The 5,865-nt window shown below is 38.9% G+C and overlaps 2 pseudogenes; both read right to left on the reverse strand.

Moving 5' to 3' along the window:
• LOC118334005 overlaps positions 1-1,010 on the reverse strand; it is a 6,976-nt pseudogene extending 5,966 nt beyond the window's left edge.
• A 2,096-nt stretch (positions 1,011-3,106) lies between these two features.
• On the reverse strand, positions 3,107-5,431 carry LOC118334007 (annotated as a pseudogene).
• Between the last annotated feature and the right edge of the window lie 434 nt (positions 5,432-5,865).

Here is a 5,865-nt window from a genome sequence, read left to right on the forward strand (position 1 = left end):
TTTAACTGTGATGGTGTTCCTTTATCTGATGCTTGAACTCTAGTTTATAAAATTCTTCAGAGTTTTCCTCAAAATTCCAACGGGCTCCCTTTTTCATTAATTTTTCGGACTTAAACTATTCCAGTTCAAATATGGTTAAACTTTACGTGCTAATGTTTGTCAGGCTGTTACTTTTCCCATTTAGTTCCCTTTCATTCTGGGTCTGTTGCATTTACTCTTGTAACAGTAGTACCAACTGGGCATTTTCAAAATTTCTTTCATTTTGGTAAGTATCTTATAAACCATTGGACGAATTATCATTCATATTCAAGAACATGAGGAAATTTGCGTACCTTATCTTTGGAGGTTACTCATTCAACCTTGCTGTAACAAATGCAAGGTGGTTTGTTCTTTTTGGTTTCTCTGTTAGGATTTTCTCCAGGAACTAAAGTGGCAATTTATTCCTCATCGCTTTGACTAATTTCTATTTCAAAGTGATCATTTGCCGTTAATGTATATGTACGAATAGAGTTCACTCCAGCATCAGGATCACGGGCCGCATGTAGTTGGAATCGCGTTCCCGGTGATGTATGTTCAAATATTTGAAATTGCTGTTCCTTTTCAGAAAAAACAGGGGAGTGATCGTTTACGTCAGTAATTTCCACGACTACATAATGTATTTCTAAAGGGTTTTCTACAAGTATTTTCAGCTCCATTAAGCATGCACCACTTCCCTGACACAGCTCCTCTCTGTCGATTTTCTTATGGATCTGTAATGCACCATTGTCCGGGTTAACCTCGAAAAAAGCGTCCTTAGATCCAGACACAACACGGAACCGTCGATCAATCAAAGAGGTTTTGTCCAGACCAAGATCCTTGGCAACATTTCCAACAACACTTCCTTCTTTCATCTCCTCTGGAATAGAATATCTCAGTTCAGCCAAAGCCTGCCTTCCGAAAAACAGCAGTAAGGAAAACCGAAAAACAAACCAACCGAAGTCGCTTGATCGCCGTCGTCTTTCACTCCCCATTGTTAACCAACAGCACATACACATGAGCTTGTCTATGCAGTAAATTAAATGTGTATGTCTGCCCCTTTAGTATCGCATCTTTATAAAACACACCACACGGTGTCTTTCGACTTGCATGCTCAAATCAAATGTACCTTTGGCTGTGAGGTATCAAACAAAAGCTTTGTTAGGGGAGGGACTGAGAGTCATTCATGGCCTTATTGATGTAACAGTGACACCAAGAGGACTACATTTAATACGTTTTGTAGTTCTTAAAATGGCATACTACGGTATATGCTTTGCTCAGAAAATCCACCTGGAGATGTCACAAAAGAAGCAAAGACAAAGCAGTTTATGAAAAAAAAAACATGATCACAGAGCTTAATGCTATGGACAATGCTCCAACATTCTTAGAGCTATGTACTTGTTATTGCTATCTCTGCAACACATTAAAATAACCCAGTAGGAAGAATGTAAATGGTTAATACTTTTAAGTGGCAATATAAAGTAAGTGTAAGAGAAAAAAAGATTCTAACCTAATTATTATGTGCATTTAGCTTTGTCCATATTGTGGCTTCAAAATAGTAGTCAATTGATTTCAGCACCATGGATAGCAATTTCAAGCAGCCTTGCAGCTTTTTTCTGTCCTAACCACAGTATTTGTGTCCTTAATTGTAGGTGAAATTATATGGTTCAAGTAGGATAGCCATTGCCATAAGGTGCCAAACATAGAAGACACAAAACTTCCTTTTACCAGTGGCAGCGAGTGTGTGTGGTCTACAAGGGAACATAAGAACCACAGAGATAAATCAGGATTGCCATTACTAACATTAATGAACAGCATTACTTAAGGATGGCATATTCAGATAAACTTAATATATCAATATCAATGTTTTAGGTAGACAGCTTTACATTCAGAAAAAACACCTAACGCTGTCAAATTACTAGCATCCATATACATACTAGCATGTAGTAATGCACATCTAAGTTTTAAGAAGAACAATAGGAACACACCAAACTGAATTTACATCACAACAACATTAAACACCTGGAATAATATATATATCTCTGCTCTACAATATTATAAATGACTGTGCGCACATATCTCTCTTAACTAGGCACTAGGGTTCAATTTGTGAAAATTTAAAGCTTAATTCAACTATTACAATGTGCATGAACTGGTGAAATGTAACAGCTAAATTTCTTTACACAACAAAAATTACTTTTTTCATTAGAAACTTAACAAGCTCAGCTTGGTTTAGGTAACAAAGTGTTCATATAATCCTACACATTACCACAAAGACAGAAAAGTTATAAACTTATTTGTTACATCCACACACACAGGTAATCCAAGGGAGTGGAAAACAATCAGTAGACTAGTAAACACTTGCTGCTTTCACCTTAATTTGTTTAATTTGCATCATTGAGCTCAGGGTTTTTCTCCAGCACTAACTTGTTCGCTTGTTAGCCAAAGCCATGCTACCAGTGCATGAAGGGGTCGGGACACATTGTTGTAGGTCAGATCATTGAGACTACATTCATCAGAGTCTCTTGAACATTAATTATGATGCATTTTGCACAACAATGATATATGCTAGTAACACAAAATAACTAACAGTATATCAGTGCAGACAGTTATTGCTAAGAATGGTATTTCAATTATAGACGGTCAGTGGCATAGCTCTTTTCCCAAATCTACAATGAAATATAAGGCATTGGCTTTTCTATTCTCCCACTGGGAGAGAAGGATAATTTATTTCATTATAGAGAAACACAAATGCTGTTCATAAAAGCTTTGAGAGTGTATAGGTATCTATAAGACAGTCAATGGATGAGAGGAGCTAAGATAAACTGTGCATCAGACAGCATCTCTTGCCAACAGAAGCAGGAAGCTGAGTCCAACAATCAAATAAACTGGCAAACTTACAACTGTTCTTTTAAAACAGAGGACACAATCACGTATGTTGCATACATATCTAAGCATGGTAGGAACATGCTGAATGAGACACCAAGTCCACAAACCTCAAAAATGTGATAGACATCTAAATAGAAAACACCACATTTGCTACATATTAATGCCTTACCTCTCCAGATGTTTCTCCTCCTGTCAGGGAGCACTAGAGTGATTGCTGGCTGCCCGGCACTATAGTAGATCCTATACTCATCCTGGGTCCAACTAACATGTACCGTTTGTCTCCTGATCTGTACTGGATGCTGTGACACAGTTGTCCCGTCATAATTAGGCTCTTGTAGATATTTAGAAGTATAGTCTGTAGATTTAGAGCACTGCATTGCAATCAGCACGATGATACTGACGAGAAAAAGTACAGAAAACTGAGCCAAAGTTATCATCAGATAGAAAGTCACATCCATTCCCCTCCTCATCCTTTGTTGAACTTTTAACATCAGAAGCTGCAAAAAGCCTCTTTGGGCTCCACAAGTTTGACAATCACAGTAGCTGTTTGCTGAGAGTGAAACGTTCCCATTGTCTTTCACCAGTATGACCAGTTTATGCTCGGCCTCGTCTGTCTCTGTGAATGAGCGAAGTGTTCTGATCTGTCCTGTATAGCGGTCCAAACCAAAAGAGACTGTGGTCAGCTAACTTCCTGCAGTGAAAACAGTAACCAGCCGTTATATCCTATATCGGCGTCATAGGCTCTGACTTTAGTCACCAAGTGTCCTGCGTTCACATTGCGGGGAATCTCCTCCACACCTTCACGCAGAACCGTTGGAGCTGACTGGATACAGGATGACTGGAAGCGTTGTCGTTCTGATCCAGAATGAACACGTTCACTGTGACGTTGCTGCTTAGTGACGGAGTTCCAGAATCTGAGGCAACAACTTGGAACTGGAACGTTTTAAGAGTTTCAAAATCAAAACTTTTTAGTGCGCGATATTTGTCCATTATCTGAATTCACATTTAGGAAAGATGTTACATCATTTCCTCTCGCAATATGATAAGAAATAGCTGCATTGTCGTTCACATCGTTGTCCTTTGCGCTTACAGAGAATATCGACGCTCCAAGCCAACGTTATTTTCTACCAGGTAAAACTGTAACCGGATTTTGTTCGAAATGTGGACTGTTGTCATTTACATCTGATATCTGAATGCTGAGAGTTTTAAAAGTAGATAAAGGAGGTTCACCACAATCAGTGGCTTTTATTGTTATTTCATAATGTGACACCTCCTCTCGATCCAAAAACCCCTTCGTGACAACTGAATATGTGTTCTCTTTGTAGGAGGGCTTTAATTCAAAAGGCACGGCATTCGATATGTGTGAAATTATTTTTCCATTAACACCGGAGTCTTTATCTGTCACACTAAGCAGTGAAATAACTGTTCCAGGTTTTGAGTCTTCAGACACTGTATTTGACAGTGATGTTACTTCTATTTCTGGTGGATTGTCGTTGACATCTTTTATTTTTATAATGACTCTACACTCACCCGCTAAGGGAGGTGTTCCTTTATCCGATGCCTCAACGTCCAGTTCATAAACGTCGTTTTCTTCATAGTCCACTGGTCCTTTTACTCTTATCTCTCCAGTTAATTTGTCCAACTCAAAAATGTCATAGACTTTCCGCCTCAAGGTTTTGCCAAGGCTGTATTCAATTTCGCTATTTATGCCTTCATCCGGATCCGTAGCATTCATTCTAAATACTGAAGTACCGACTGGAACATTTTCCTGTATTGAAATTTGATAAATCTCCTGACTAAACATTGGACGATTATCATTACTGTCAAGAACGATGATGGAAACATTTAGTGTACCTGATCTTTGAGGTTTACCTCCATCAACTGCTGTAACCAGCAGCATGTGTTTTTCGTTTTGCTCTCTGTCTAACGATTTCTTCAGCACTAAAAATGGTATCTTACCAGCATCGCTTTGACGAATATTTACTTCAAAATGTTCATTTGGTGTTAAAGTGTATGTACGAATAGAATTAATTCCAGCATCAGGATCACGAGCAGTGTGCAGCTGAAATCGCCTCCCTGGCAATGTTTGCTCACCTATTTCAAATATCTGTTCTCTTTCGGGAAAACTAGGAGAGTGATCATTTACATCAGTAATTTCTACAATCACGTAGTGTATTTCCAAAGGGTTTTCAACAAGGATTTTTAGCTCCATTAGACAAGCACCGCTGCCCTGACAGAGCTCCTCTCTGTCAATATGCTTGTAGACGTACAATGCCCCATTATTCTGATTTACTTCAAAAATAGCGTCCTTGCTTCCAGAGACAACACGGAACCGTCGACCAGTCAAAGAGGAGATGTCAAGGCCAAGATCCTTCGCAACATTTCCAACAACAGTTCCCTCTTCTACCTCCTCCGGAATAGAGTACCTTATCTGAGCCAAAGCCTGTTTTCCGAAAAGCAGCAGTAGAGCCAAATGAAAAGCAAACCAGCAGTAGTTCCTTGTTCGGTTTTTTGTGTCGGTCCACATCGTTATCCAACAAACAAACAGGAGGCCGTTAATGCACAAACAATTATTTATGTCCAATCCGCAAAATATCGCATTTTTACAGAACAGACAACGTGATTTAATCGGCTGGTGTGCTTGATTCAAGTGCTGTCTTTGCTCTACTGACAAACAAAAGGTTCGTGAGGGGAGGGACATGTCGTTTGTGGTTTCCCAATGTAATACTGACACCCAGAGGTAATTACTGAGAACAAACTTTACTACATATTCTTTCTTTAAAACAAAGTATTTCTAGAACAGAAACTGAGGTGCAACGTACTTTGAAAAGCTTTAGGTTTTTACATCATCTACAAATTTCCCATTGAGTTACTTATTGGAAATTGGAATGTTTTAAGAACAAACTGTCAAAAACTCACTGCCCATATACATATTCCCCCAATACAGACTCGGTTTTGCTG

Source organism: Morone saxatilis, unplaced genomic scaffold (genome assembly GCF_004916995.1).
Source record: "Morone saxatilis isolate NCDOM2014 unplaced genomic scaffold, NCSU_SB_2.0 Contig22, whole genome shotgun sequence".
Classification (NCBI taxonomy): Eukaryota; Metazoa; Chordata; class Actinopteri; family Moronidae; genus Morone; species Morone saxatilis.